Source organism: Protopterus annectens, chromosome 1.part1 (genome assembly GCF_019279795.1).
Source record: "Protopterus annectens isolate FY-2018-M chromosome 1.part1, PAN1.0, whole genome shotgun sequence".
Lineage (NCBI taxonomy): Eukaryota > Metazoa > Chordata > Ceratodontiformes > Protopteridae > Protopterus > Protopterus annectens.
Window position 1 is genome coordinate 1,082,344,611 of NC_056726.1, and position 16,245 is coordinate 1,082,360,855.

The 16,245-nt window shown below is 39.8% G+C and overlaps 1 protein-coding gene across 2 annotated transcripts in view; it reads left to right on the top strand.

Annotated features, from left to right (window-relative positions):
• LOC122808951 overlaps positions 1–16,245 on the top strand; it is a 787,628-nt gene that overhangs the window by 589,645 nt on the left and 181,738 nt on the right. The gene's annotated exons all lie outside the window — the stretch shown is intronic.

A 16,245-nucleotide genomic window follows, 5' to 3' on the forward strand; every position in this document is an offset into this window, starting at 1 on the left:
CTGTGTAATTCACAATATTGCATTTTGGCACAGTTTCTGGCTACTTTAACTAGTTATATTAGTGAAATACTAATCCCTGGCCTTAACTGTAGCCTTAAAACTCACCTGGGGCTTGTATTAACAACAACTTGATTACCACTATCAGGCATATTGATATAAATAGATTTACTAGCCTGTTCAGAATAGAACGATATAAGTGACATTTTTTCTACTTTTGTCTTTGCTTAATACCAGCTATTATGGTCCAACTGTAATGAGTTCACCACTGGCTATATAGCTTTGTTCGTAGCTTATAACTAACACTTTTAATAGCTAAATACAGCTGCTCTGACTCAGACAATAGAGTTTTTTATACTATAATGTAATTGCTCCTGTGCTTTGAACTATGCTATTTTGTGAATGCTCCTGTGTTATGTACTGTTGTGTTCCTGATGCTTTTTATTGAACTATGTACTGTTGTTTCTTGATGTTTATTATTTGCACCAGAGTTTTTATGTTTTCTACTCCTGATGCTCATGCTTATTATATTGCTATGTTTTTAGTTCTGTCATATCACCTGCATCACCCGCTGCTAACTACATACTCCCTCTCACTGTATTTTTTTCTCTCTCTAGCTGTGTAAACCTTTCACACTTACCTTTCTCCATTCCCGGTGGTGCCCTATTGGACTCCAAAGACCAGCTATAACCATCTACCGTTTCCTGCCTGTTTACCCACTTACCTGGACAATTTGGACATCCTTGGACTAAAGCCAAAGTAACCAAGACTATCTGTCACAAAGTAATCATTTTTCTTGCCTCTTCCACTACTATATGTATATATATAATCCAGCACACCTCCCAAGTGTGTTAATCAGACCGCCATATCTGCCAGCAGCCATACTCCCCCCTTCTACTACTAAAGTACTCCACTGCCTGTCTCCAATATACTGCAGCTCCCTACCTCTACCCTAGCACCCCTCCATCCTCTCCCTACTTCATTACTCCTCTTTCCTATTCTATATCCCACAGCTAAGAACTCTCCACAGGACAGTTACAAACTTTGCCCACTTGAGGGCAGCCTTGTCTCACCTGTACCTTCACTGCTTTCTTCTTCCTACCTCTTATTTTATATCTTCCTCGCTTAAAGCATTTTTCTCCTTCACTCTCCTCTTCCTCAGACCACACAAACCCTTGAACCTGTCTCCTTCCCTGATCCTTATTAACTCTTCACCTGGCCACCCTCTCCACCTCCACTACTCCCAGACTACTTCCTTATGCATCCTCGTGTCCCCTCTTCTCCTCTCTCCCCCTTCCACTTACTCACACTATCTCCCACTCTTGCCTTCTTCCTTACTGATTGTTTCTCTCACTGCCTTTACCCTTCTTAGATTTGCCCCGCTCCGTTCGCCCTGCGAGCTCACTCCGCTCTCCTACCCTACCCCCAATTCCCACCCACCCCCACTACATCTAAACTTATACCCTTATAACCCCTCCCACTTCCTCTCTAACTACTTAACCCCACCCTTTCCTCTTCCTTGTTCCCACCCGCTCAAACCCTTCCCTCCACTACTACTCAAACGTCATCCACTTTGAACCCTTCACACACCACTCACCTCACTCTTTACTAACTACTAGAACTCCCTACAAACCAAAACATGTCCCCAAAAAATATATTCTTCTCCACTCACCTAATTCTCTTTATAAACCTAACCTTCATTTACTACCTCACTCAGCCTAACTCCCTATCTCACAACCCACTCTTCCACACAACCCTCTCTCTCAACATACCTCACTCCTACGCTGCCAAACATATATCTCCTACACTTTATCCCATCAATAACAATCTATGCTTTTGCTACAAAATTGCCTTAGCTAACAAATTTTCTAACCACTCCCTCCCAAACAATTACCCAACAGCTAACAATATCTATAAAAAAAACGAAAAGCCCCTACCAAATAAAGCAAATTCTAACATCTCTTCTATTATCTGGAAATGTTCACCCTAACCCAGGCCCAAACACCTCCTCCTCTACCTCTAAATCTATTACATTTGCATCCCTTAATGCACAAAGTATAGCTAACAAAATTCATAACCTTCAAGCCTGGTTACACCATAACAATCCTGATATCTTAAGCATATCCGAAACCTGGCTAAAACCTCATATCAAAGACAAAGAGATAGTCCAACCTAACTACTCTATTATCAGGGCAGACAGAACCAGCAAAAAAGGTGGTGGAGTAGACCTACTCTACTCCTCCTCTCTATGCATTACTCCCTACAATAATGCTATTCCCCAATTTAACAATGCGGAATTAATAATTGCCCAGCTTCAATTAAACAAGCACAAAAATATATGTATTGCCTCTCTCTACATTCCCCCAGAGACAATATCTCTACTCTTGAAGATATCCTCTCCTGGTTCTCAGCCAATATATCTAACGAAACCATCATAATGGGAGACACCAACATCAACTGGTCTTCCACTCAATCCCATACCCCCTCCATCAACATCAACCTATATAACTTCTCCCAACTCATCAACTCCTCCACTAGGCCCTCTAAAGACTTCACCACTGGCAGTATTATTGACTGGATCTTAGTCTCTCACCCCCACTACTACCCTGATAGTGGAACTCTCCCTGACTCATTAAGCGACCACCTTCCCATCTTTGCTACACGCCTCCCTTCTCCAGTTCAAGTTACCCATAATTACATTTCTTTCAGACACCTAAAAAACTTCAACCCTGAAGCCTTCTCCAACTCCTTAAAATCAGTTAACTGGTGCCCCCTAAAAACTCTCCCCCTCGAAAGTGCAATCACTCACTTTAATACTACCTTCCATAGTCTTTTAGATATTCATGCTCCATTAAAAACCAAAAGAATAAAAAACAAAACTAACCCTTGGCTAACTACACATTGAAAACCATGCGGTTAAGAGATAAAGCCTGGTCACACTATCAGAAGCACAAATCTCCCACTACCCTTAATGAATACAAAACTCTTCGCAATACAGTAAAAAAGCTTATTTCAACAGACCGTCAAAACTATTACTCTTCTCTCCATAGTAAATACAAATCTGACCCACAAAAATTCTGGAAAGGTATAACATCCCTCCTAAAACCCGGCACAACTGAAAACCCAAACCCTAATCCAAATGTACAAGACAATGAACTTGCCACCAAATTCAACTCCTTTTTCATTGACTGTATCTCCAACCTTACCTCTTCCTTCTCAAGCAATCACCCACCCCCTACTACCACCTGCCCTCTTCCTACACCCCCCTCTTCTCCACTCAATCACCCTACTACCTCACAAACCCCTATATTCTCACTGAAACCAATCCCTACCTCCACTGTAAAAAAAACTACTAAAGAAGCTAAAACCATGCACTAATGCCCCCAATAACATCCCCTCACACTTCCTCAGCACATCTGCAGATGCCATCGCCCTCCCAATTAGTATCCTAATAAACCGCTCCATCCAAGAAGGTCTTGTTCCACAAGTCTGGAAAAAAGCTTTTATCATTCCCCTTCATAAAGGAGGGAATAATACTAGCATTACCAACTTCCAGCCCATCGCCATCCTCTCTCCCATATCAAAAATTCTAGAAAAATGTATCCATTTAATAGACAACAATCTACTAAGTCCTACCCAACATGGCTTCCGCCCTAATCATAGTACTATGCCAGCCCCCCTTTCATTCCTTGAAACTGTGAATAAAGCTAGAGACTCCGGTCTCACTGTATCTACCATCCTTCTTGATCTCTCCAAAGCATTCAACACCATCTCCCATAACCTACTGCTCACTAAATTGTCAAAGCTAAACCTATCACCTTCAGCTCTTAACTGGTTCACCAGCTATCTCTCAAACAGGCAGCAAGCTGTCAAATGCAATAAAGCCATATTCTCTTTCCTACACACCCCCACAGGGGGTCTCACAAGGCTCCATATTAGGCCCCCTCCTATTCAACATCTTCATAAATGATTACTATCACTCTATCCCCCATGCTAGTATCATCCAATACGCTGATGATTCTACAATCATCTGTTTAGCCTCTTCCATTCCAACCCTTCTACAGCTCATCCAAGAAGCATTCTCCACCACAGAACTGTGGATGAAAGATAACCATCTTGCACTTAATGCAGCCAAATCAAAATTAATGATATTTACCCCCTCTAAAACAAACACATTTGATAAACAGCTATTCTCCATCACCAGTCAGAATAATACTCCACTTGAACTGGTATCCGAAACCAAACTTCTAGGAGTTCAAATTGACAATAACCTTAAATTTGAGTCCCATCTACTAATAAACATAAAAAAACACCAAAAACTCGGCCTGCTCTATCGACACAAGCGATTCCTCTCATCAACAACCAAACTCACTCTCTCTACTACATTTCTCTTACCCTCTCTCCTTTATGGTGCCCCCCTTTTTACTAACCTACAATCATCTATTAGAACTAAACTATCTACCTGCTACAACAAAATAGCCAAATTTTCCACTAGTACCAAAACTTCAACACACCACTGCACACCACTTCATAAACTAAATTGGCTCGAACTTCCCAACTACCTCTCCTACACTCAACTCACATTTGCACACAAACTCATCTTCCAACCATCCCTCTGTCCCACCCTTTCTTCTACCTTTAAAATTTACCAGACTCAAAGACCTCTCAGATCCACTAATCAGAACCTAATAGTAGTCCACAGACCCCTTCATCCCCCAGGACAAAAGCTCATCTCTTTTTCCATAGCTCGATTATGGAACTCCCTACCTCTTACCATTTGCACCATTGCTAGCCTTCCTACCTTTAAAAAAAACACTTCACTTCTACCTAACATCCAGATGGGAATGCTCCTGCTCCCTCCCCACATAATCATCCTCCACTTCCTCTATCCTTATTACTTTCACCTCCTATATTTTGCTCATAATCCTATCCTAAATATCATCTATCAACCTAAAAAAAAAAAAAAAAAAAATATATATATATATATATATATATATATATATATAACTTCACTCTATCATTATTTTTGTGGATAATTCTACTGTTTGTAAACTTTACCTTGCTATGAGTTGTATACTGTGTAATGTATATCTCTCTAACATGTATTCTTGTTGGAGCTTTTCTCCCCAGGACTCCATTGAAAATGGGTTCACTTGGCCCAGTGGACCATCCTGGTTAACCAAAAGCAAATAAATAAATAAATAACACACCCTAACCTCTTTCTTAGCTTACACCATATTACTTTTATTTTCACCTAAGCTATTAAATCTATCTTACTTCAATTATAAGTACCTTTATCCTTTAACCTACACTATCTCACACCACTTTTCCTCCTTTCTCCCTCCATCTCCCTTATCTACTTCACTCCTCTATCCTTCTTTCACTTATAACACATCTATACCTCCACATGGACCCAGCACATAAATTCTTCTACCCATATATACTACTCTTAACAACAACTCTTGCTTCTCTTACAATACCTTACACATTAACCTCATTTGAACATATTTCTCTTCAAGAACATCTCCACCCCCTTCAAGGAACTCTATCACTCTCTCTCAATAACTATTTCAACCATATTAACATAACCTCTACCTCCATTTATATACTTCCAAAGTATCATAGATCTACCCATATTACTTACATTCTTACCAAAAAAACACAAATTATTATGATAAAATCTACAAGTTTATACACTATCCGCAACCACACCCACTACTAGATGGTGACATTCATCCTAACCCAGGCCCCAATACTGACATTACCAAGAAGCCCCTCAACCTAACTACTTCAAATATCTTTACACCAAATAGACCACCTAACTCCCTCCTAATAGCTCACCTTAACATCCGCAGCATTAACAATAAAACTTCCCACCTACATGCACTCCTAGATGTTTCTGAAACATGGCTAAAGCCCTCTACTCTCAACCAGGAAATCACCCCTCCAGGATATAACATCCTGAGATGTGATCGCAGCACCAAAAAGGGTGGTGGAGTAGCCATTTTATATAAATCTGAACTACAACTTTCACCCTTCAATTTGTCACTTCCCTCAGTTCCCAACTCAGAAACCCTCACTGCAAAACTACAAATCAATAACTCCAAATCTATCTATCTAATCTGCACTTACCTCCCCCCTGGAAATAACATCAATACTCTAGAAAACTTACTTAGTTACCTCACTTCCCATCTACCCTAAGAAACCATTATCTTAGGAGACTTTAACATAGACTGGAAAACCTGTAATTCTCCCAATCCTACCAACCACATAAATCTCTATGGATTTACACAAATAATAACCACTCATACTAGAATCCATAAACAAAACAATAAAGAAACCATCTTAGACTGGATCCTTCTAAATAGTCATCTTGATTCTTATAAGCCAGGAACACTCCCCGATGATATGAGTGACCACATGCTAACCTACATCATCAAACAAAAATCTTATACCCCCAACACAAATATTTTTAAAACCTCCCGCTCCAAAAATACTTTAATCCAGAGAGCTTCCAAAATGAACTCATAGCATGTGACTGGTCTCCTATGTTTCATCTTGAACTTGATGAAGCAGTAACCTACTTCAGTACTAGATTTCTCCAAATACTAGACTACCATGCTCCCTCTCGCTCTTCCCGCATAAGAACCAAAACTGCCCCCTGGCTCACAAAGGCAACCAAGCAAAAGATCTTTCTCAGAAATAAAATTTGGGCCAAATGGAGAACCTCCAGAAACCCAACAGATCACCTCTACTTTAAACAGTTACGAAATGCAACCAAGAAGGACATTGTCAAAGACAAAAAAGACTATTACTTCCACCTACAACAAACCCACCATCAACACCCCCAAAAAATTCTGGTCCAGCATTAACAAACTTCTTCAGCCAGGACTCTCTAAAACTCCTGACCCTTCAGGTTTCGACCATAATAACACTAACCAGATTCCTGATGCCTTTAACCATTATTTTACTGAAGCCATCCTATCCCTAGCTAACACATTACCTACCACTTTCACTCTCCCATCAAAAACACCTAATACCTCTTCACCTACCTTCCATATACACCCAGTACCTACATCCCTCATTTGTAACCTCCTTCAAAAGCTCAAGCCATGCACCCCCTCTGCAGACTGTCTTCCAGCTGAATACCTACAAATCGCAGCTAAAGCCATAGCCTACCCCGTCTCCATACTTATAAATAGAACAATTTTAGAAAGCAAAATCCCTTCTCTGTGGAAGATCTCCCATATAATCCCTTTACACAAAGGTGGGTCTTCAACTGAGCTTTCTAACTTCCGGCCTATTGCCTTACTCTCTCCATTAGCTAAAATAATGGAGAAATGTATGCATTGACAACTGCTTGACCACCTACTGGAAAATAATTTACTTGCCAATTGCCAACATGGTTTTGGGCCCTACCATAGCACAACAACTGCCCTGCTATCCTTCTCGGACTCTATAAGCAAAAATCATAATAGTAACTACTTTTCTTCTGCTCTTTTCATAGACCTCTCAAAAGCATTTGATATGGTGAACCATATCATACTTATCAACATTCTAAAAGCCCAATCACTTGACCCACAAGCATTACAATGGTTTATATCCTATCTGCAAGATAGACAGCAAGCAGTCCTCTGGAATCATAATATTTCTTCATCCCTCTCTGTAAACATTGGAGTACCACAGGGCTCTATTCTAGGACCACTTCTATTTTCTCTGTTTATCAATGATCTACATCCAAGTATTTCTCAAGCCCCCTGTATACAGTATGCAGATGACTCCACCTTAATTTGTTCAGCCAAGTCCATAACCTCCCTCCAGTGCCTCACCCAAACAGTATTTAACAGTGTTGATAACTGGTTCACGAAACACTGCCTTCTTCTCAACCCCAAGAAAACTAAACTGTTGCTCTTTTCTCCTACTCACAAGTCACCTCAACCACACTTCACATTAACCTCTAACAATGGAACTATCATATCCCCTGATACTACAACCCGCCTGCTGGGTGTTATGATTGACAATAACCTCAGCTACAATTACCTTATTAATTCCACTATAAAGACTGTTAACAAAAAACTAGGGACCTTATACAGAATAAAATCCTTCCTTACCCCTGCAGCCAAAATTACTATAGCCCAAACCCATCTAATCTCTACCCTATTCTATGCTTCTGCTATATATACTAATCTTTCTAAAACCAACCTTTCCAAACTCTCCACCAGCTATAATAACATAGCCAGATTTGCTACTGGTACCCCAAATAGAACTCATCATTGCCACAACCTCAAACAGCTGGGTTGGTTAGAACTACAAAACCAACTACTTTTTCAACAACTTGTTATCTCCCATAAGATACTCTACTACCCCAAGCATACCCCTATACTCACTAATCTCATCTCCCCTTACAAAAACCTTGCAACCCTATGTTCAGCAAATAAACTTCATATCTCTTCCATTAAATCCAACAACAAAGCTGGGGACTCACTCTTCACAAACACCGTAGGAAAGAGCTGGAACCATCTTCCTTCTGAACTTTCCAACCTTACTTCTACTCTACTTTATAAGAAGCATCTTAAAGAATATCTTAAATCCCACTGGCGTTGCCCCTGCCCTAACCCTGACTGATATCTCTTGCCCCTGCTCTAACCCTGACTGATATCTCTTGCCCTGCTCTAACCCTGACTGATATCTCTTGCCCCTGCTCTAACCCTGACTGATATCTCTTGCCCATCCTGCTCTAACCCTGACTGATATCTCTTGTCCCTGCTCTAACCCTGACTGATATCTCTTGCCCATCCTGCTCTAACCCTGACTGATATCTCTTGCCCCTGCTCTAACCCTGACTGATATCTCTTGCCCTGCTCTAACCCTGACTGATATCTCTTGCCCATCCTGCTCTAACCCTGACTGATATCTCTTGCCCCTGCTCTAACCCTGACTGATATCTCTTGCCCCTGCTCTAACCCTGACTGATATCTCTTGCCCCTGCTCTAACCCTGACTGATATCTCTTGCCCCTGCTCTAACCCTGACTGATATCTCTTGCCCCTGCTCTAACCCTGACTGATATCTCTTGCCCTGCTCTAACCCTGACTGATATCTCTTGCCCTGCTCTAACCCTGACTGATATCTCTTGCCCCTGCTCTAACCCTGACTGATATCTCTTGTCCCTGCTCTAACCCCGACTGATATCTCTTGCCCATCCTGCTCTAACCCTGACTGATATCTCTTGCCCTGCTCTAACCCTGACTGATATCTCTTGCCCCTGCTCTAACCCTGACTGATATCTCTTGCCCTGCTCTAACCCTGACTGATATCTCTTGTCCCTGCTCTAACCCTGACTGATATCTCTTGCCCTGCTCTAACCCTGACTGATATCTCTTGCCCCTGCTCTAACCCTGACTGATATCTCTTGCCCCTGCTCTAACCCTGACTGATATCTCTTGCCCCTGCTCTAACCCTGACTGATATCTCTTGCCCCTGCTCTAACCCTGACTGATATCTCTTGTCCCTGCTCTAACCCTGACTGATATCTCTTGTCCCTGCTCTAACCCCGACTGATATCTCTTGCCCATCCTGCTCTAACCCTGACTGATATCTCTTGCCCCTGCTCTAACCCTGACTGATATCTCTTGTCCCTGCTCTAACCCTGACTGATATCTCTTGCCCTGCTCTAACCCTGACTGATATCTCTTGCCCCTGCTCTAACCCTGACTGATATCTCTTGCCCTGCTCTAACCCCGACTGATATCTCTTGCCCATCCTGCTCTAACCCTGACTGATATCTCTTGTCCCTGCTCTAACCCTGACTGATATCTCGTCCCTGCTCTAACCCCGACTGATATCTCTTGCCCATCCTGCTCTAACCCTGACTGATATCTCTTGCCCCTGCTCTAACCCTGACTGATATCTCTTGCCCCTGCTCTAACCCTGACTGATATCTCTTGCCCATCCTGCTCTAACCCTGACTGATATCTCTTGCCCATCCTGCTCTAACCCTGACTGATATCTCTTGCCCATCCTGCTCTAACCCTGACTGATATCTCTTGCCCCTGCTCTAACCCTGACTGATATCTCTTGCCCCTGCTCTAACCCTGACTGATATCTCTTGCCCTGCTCTAACCCTGACTGATATCTCTTGCCCCTGCTCTAACCCTGACTGATATCTCTTGCCCCTGCTCCAAACCTGACTGATATCTCTTGTCCCTGCTCTAACCCTGACTGATATCTCTTGCCCCTGCTCTAACCCTGATTGATATCTCTTGCCCCTGCTCTAACCCTGACTGATATCTCTTGCCCCTGCTCTAACCCTGACTGATATCTCTTGCCCCTGCTCTAACCCTGACTGATATCTCTTGCCCCTGCTCTAACCCTGACTGATATCTCTTGCCCATCCTGATATCTCTTGCCCCTGCTCTAACCCTGACTGATATCTCTTGCCCATCCTGCTCTAACCCTGACTGATATCTCTTGCCCCTGCTCTAACCCTGACTGATATCTCTTGCCCCTGCTCTAACCCTGACTGATATCTCTTGCCCTGCTCTAACCCTGACTGATATCTCTTGCCCTGCTCTAACCCTGACTGATATCTCTTGTCCCTGCTCTAACCCTGACTGATATCTCTTGCCCCTGCTCTAACCCTGACTGATATCTCTTGCCCCTGCTCTAACCCTGACTGATATCTCTTGCCCTGCTCTAACCCTGACTGATATCTCTTGCCCCTGCTCTAACCCTGACTGATATCTCTTGCCCGTCTTGCTCTTTCTCAAAAAAAAAAAAAAAAAAAATGTTTTTTCAGTTTTTTTGTTTCTAGTCATGGTATTTTATTCTAGCCTAAATGTTTCTAAATAACTCTGCTTAACCCTATCTTTTAATGTAAACATTGTACCAATTTTAATTTTAATTTTACTGCATTGTTGTCATTATTGCTGCTTGGAGCTTTTCTCCCCGGGCCTCTACTGAAAATGGACATGTATCCAGTTAGACTAGCCCGGTCAACAAATGTAAAATAAAAAAATAAAATGTGCAAACTTTGGGTAGTCCATAATTAAATGGTTTGGTGGGGTTTGGAACAAAAAATACTCAAACATTTCTGAGGACAAATGTACACTCATATGTGAATCATGCAAAGTTATTTTTACTTCAGAAATAAAAGTATTAACCCAATACTTCACCACTGCCTCATGCGAACAGTTGTGTAAATAAAAGTATATGTCCATTATTATACCGCCCCAGCTTTATCAGCTATGTTAATTTCAATTTTTTTAGTATACTTAATCAGAGGTATGGGTGTGGTGGGTCAAACGGGGTAGCCACTCCAGGCTCAAGTTGTTATGGGGACCAATCAACAGCTGCCAACAGAGCTCATTACAGAACAGTCATTCAGAAATTTTCAATGCTGGGACTATAAATGGTGCTCAGGGCTAAAACTCTTGGTGCTGGTATGGTAACAGTAGCAAACCCCTTGCTACAAATGTATATTTCTATAGTAGGAAGAAACTTACTACAGTCAAAAAACTTTTTTTTTGTTATTAATCTCAGGAGTTGAGGAGTACAGATATTGGAATCAAGGAGAATGGACCTTGCTACATACCTTTCGACTGTCTCTGGTTTAGTGGAACATCCCTGGTTATGCTTCATATTTTTGCACTGTATCTTATAAACAGTGTTGAATTCCTGGTAAATCACTGAGCCTTGCAACCAGTCAGCAGTGCCAGTCTTAAAATGTCATACTTGTTATTAAATAGAAAATACATGTTGATCCGTTAGATTCATAAGTGAATAACAGAATCATTTAAAATTGTCCCTGGTTTGTGCCTTTGTTACTATATTATTTTTGGCTGTGTCTCTAATTCTTGAGGGAAGAATAGTAAAAAGTAAAAAAGTAAAAAATAAAAAGTAAAAAATGCACCAAGATAACACACAGCAAACGTTTAATCACAGCAAAGTACAAAGTGGTAAGCGCTTTCACAACCAAAGTTGCTTCATCAGACACCACAGTAAAAAATGCACAGGTTTAAATAGAGATTCTAAAATGCCAATTAATCAATAAAAATCACACAATGATTAAGTAGCAGTGAAAAACAATTAAGCCTCATGCTCAAACTAAAAAAAGCATTGCTTAAAAACATTGCTTAAAAACATTGTACAAAAAGGAATCAAATACTATACATGAGAAAGCACTTAAAAAAACTTATAAAATCATTATAAAACATGGGAAAATACTAGGCAGGAAAAAGTTAAATAGAATACTTGGAAACTAATAATTAAATACATTAGACTAATTTTGAAAGAACTTAGCTAATCTTAATGCTTGAGATGTCTAGCCTTTAAAAAAGGGACCAAGGAAGTAGTAGCATTCAAACCAGGATACTTTTCAGCATTAAGTTTCAAAATCCACTTCTGTTCATGTCCCTCTGTGATATTCTCAATGTCATAAAACCAGATAAAAAGAAAAATAAACTAAGAAACAACTAAAATGGACAAACGAGTAGCGAAAACTGCCCAAGACAGCAAGTTTAATGTAGTAAAGTGCTTTTCGTTTGCTTATTAAGCAAACTTCATCAGACACACTACAAAAGTCAAGAACCATTATATACAATGACATCACTAATTAGTAAAACAATTAAAGTAATCAAATACTCAATTAATTACATCATTAAATGTAATCATTAAATACAATGAAACCTAATTAACTCCAAGGCAACAACTAATACAGGACCTAAGCTACAATAACATATTGTGTGTCCCTGTAACATTCAGAATAAACAGAAACATTGCATATGATGAGTATATGTTTACTAAAAATATATTATCTACTCAAAAAGTATATCATATGTACATTAAAAAATTATTATTAAATTATGTAGAAATAAAGTTCCTTCAACAATGTAATATATTAATGAAAATAAAAAAAAAAAAATAAAAAATATATATGTTAATAAGAAAATATTTAAAAAGTACTTTGTATAGTAAAACCAAATAGGAAAATAAAAGTATAGACGCATTTTCCTATACAGATGTAATATACCATAAAAATGCATAAGAAAAATGCGTGTTACCAATTCATGATACAAGTAATCAATAATAATATTGGTTTAAACATGTCAAAGGTCACGCTATGTAAGCCTTATGGCATATATTTGACGATATTACTACAGATAAAGATTTACATTAAACAAGAATAGCGTCATCTTGTCAGACTCAATGTTCTCAAAATACATGAAATAGAACAAGCTTCATTCAAACCACGTATATGATAGGCTTCCAACCTAATTTGCCACTGTAATTCATGCTCCAGTAATCTAAGGTGTGTAGGACCACCTCTACTGTCATTACTGATCTGATCTATAGCTAAGAACTTGAATTGGTGTGTCGGATGTTCTGAAATGTGTTTGGCTAGAGCATTCACTTCTTTTTGTTTCCGGATAGCATAAAGGTGTTCATAAATGCGTTCACGGAGCTTGCGCTCCATTTTACCTATATAAAATGCCAAACAATTTTGACACTGAGCTAGGTAAACCAGCATGCTCGAGTTACAATTGGTCCTGCATTGTAATTTAAATTCATGTCTGTGTATAGTGAATCTATTAGATTCAATGATGTATTTGCAAAAGTTGCAGGATTGACATTTGAACATGCCTGGAGACCTAGTATGAAATGGTTTATATTCAAACCATGCCTTCAAGTTTTTAGCTTTCCTGTACGTGACCTGGGGTGTAGAACCCATCCTATATTCTCAATGTCACCACCTCTGGGGTTTCTATGAATATGTTGTAGAACAAAGAACTTAAAGGAATGAGAACGGCCATTGGACATAACATGATTGGCTAGAGCATTTGATGGTTTATTATTACTAATATCTCTTAGGTGGTCTAGAATACAATCTTTAAGCATTCTATTTGTTTTTCCTACATAAAAAGCAGGACATTGTACACAAAAACAATAATAGACCACATCTGTAGATCTGCAATCAGTGTATTGATTAGTGTACAAAGAAAATTTCCTAGTAGGATGTACATATTTATTTTTGCTTTATATAAATTGACAAGCACTGCAATTCCTGCATGGAAAAGTACCATGCCGATTGGATCTAATAATAGTATTAGATAATTCACCATGACATAGATGTTGTTTAAGGGATTTATTATTTCTAAAACTAAAAATAGGAGAATGTCCGACCTTGTCTACCAGTCCAGGCACTTCTTGTAGCAAATACCAATGCTTTTTGACTACATCTAAGTATTGATTGATGTTACTGGAAAACTGAAACACCACTCTAAAATCATTACTAGTTCTGTTAGTATATCTTGTATTGTCAACAGTATCACCAGCATTAAAATAAGATTTACATCTAGTGCTTATCAGCTTCCAGGCATTAGAGATAGTCTGTTCAATGTCTGCAAGCGAGTATCCCCTATGTAAAAATTCTGTTTTTAAATTAGATAGGGCAACTACTGCATCTTCATCTCTGCTATGCAGTCGCAGTGTTCTAAAAACCTGACCCTTGAGCACATTCCTAGGAACGTGTCTAGTGTGCATACTAGATTTGTACAAAAGAGTATTTTTTCTAGTGGGTTTAAAATAAATATTACTGCAAAGACTACTTAAAACAGATTTACTAATCTGCACATCAAGGAAACTGATGTCAGTGTTGGAACTATGGTAAGTGAACCTTAAAAAATCAGTAGTTGAATGCAAATATTCCACAAACTGTGCCAAATCAATACCAGAGCCTCTCCACAGCATAAACACATCATCTACAAAGCGGACGTACCAAAGTATTTGTCCAAAGAATGGATTATTGTTTGACAACACATTTTGCTCTTCCCAGCTGACCAAAGCCAGGTTGACGTAGCTATTTGCACATGCAGTGCCCATGGCCACGCCAACTTTCTGCAAAAAGAATTGCTCCTGGAACATAACAATGTTGTTCTCTAGGATAATCTCCATGAGACTATAAATCAACTGTATCTTAGTGTTGGTGAAACACTTATTCACATAAAGAAGATCCCTAATGCTGTCAACACCCCAGGTGTTAGGTATACTAGTGAATAAGGATTCAATGTCTAATGTAACAAGGACAAAATTCTCATTAACATCAACACTTTCCATTCTATCATAAAGCCTTTGTAAAAACATCTTTGTATCCTTCAATATTGTATGGCAGTTTGCAGTCTTGAGTGAAGAAGTTGAGAGCTATGCCTTGTTTAGCATATCGGGGAACAGGCTTTTTTTTATTGTTCTTCAATTCAGGGAAATGAGGAGTGCAGATAATGCAATAAAGGGGAATGGATTTTGTTTAGGTTCATAGGTGTTTACTAGGCTGATGACCACAAGGGGCTTTTTAAGCCTAGCCATGCATCCCAGATCTCTGACAAGTTCTGATATCCTTGAAAAGTGTAAGGAGGGGCTTCGGAGATGAAACATTTGCAGGCTGCCTGTGTCCATTAGAGACATAGGTGCCAAACCAGGGATGAATTTCCTGTTCCCCATCCAATTGTTCAAGTTACACTAGAATTGGATTAGGAAGGAACTCTGCTTCACATGGATGGGGATCCTTTTTGAAGAGAAGGGGTAGTCTCTGGGATACATACTTGTCTCTCAAGCAAGTCTTATTTATATCACAGGAAAGGTTTACAGCTTTAGAACAGATAATTCTGGTGCTGTCTGTTTTGTCGATATGCAGGATGTCCATCATAGTGGTGTCTGACAATGCTCTGTATGCTAGACATAGCTCTTCCTTTGACAGCCTATAAGAGACAGAATACAGGGATAGAGCCTTGACGTGGTCTGCATAGGATATGTTACGTATGTCCTGTATTCTTTTAGTGAAGAACCTCTGTGGACATTCCAATTGTCGGAGATGCCTGGTTGGGTACATACCAAAGAAGGCATTGTACTCAATGATACTTAAAGTTGTGGGGGACCAGTCTGGGGGACACTCATGCACTAGCCGAGAAAACTGTCTGCCTTATATCATTTAAAACCATTTAATGGATGGATAAAGAATGGGATGCCAAACACAGAGCTGCGGAACAGGTCACCAGAAGCATTCAGTGAAGCTGGGACAAGAAAGGGGACGGTAGTAAAAGGAACAGGCAGCTACTACATGTGGCACCTGGAAGGACTCCTGCAACTGATATTCATCTTCTGCTTGTGTGTGTTTATACCCCCATTAAACATACTGCAAATAAGATACTAAATAAATGTCCATTTATGTTGTTTTTTTACAGTTTTTCATGTTTGC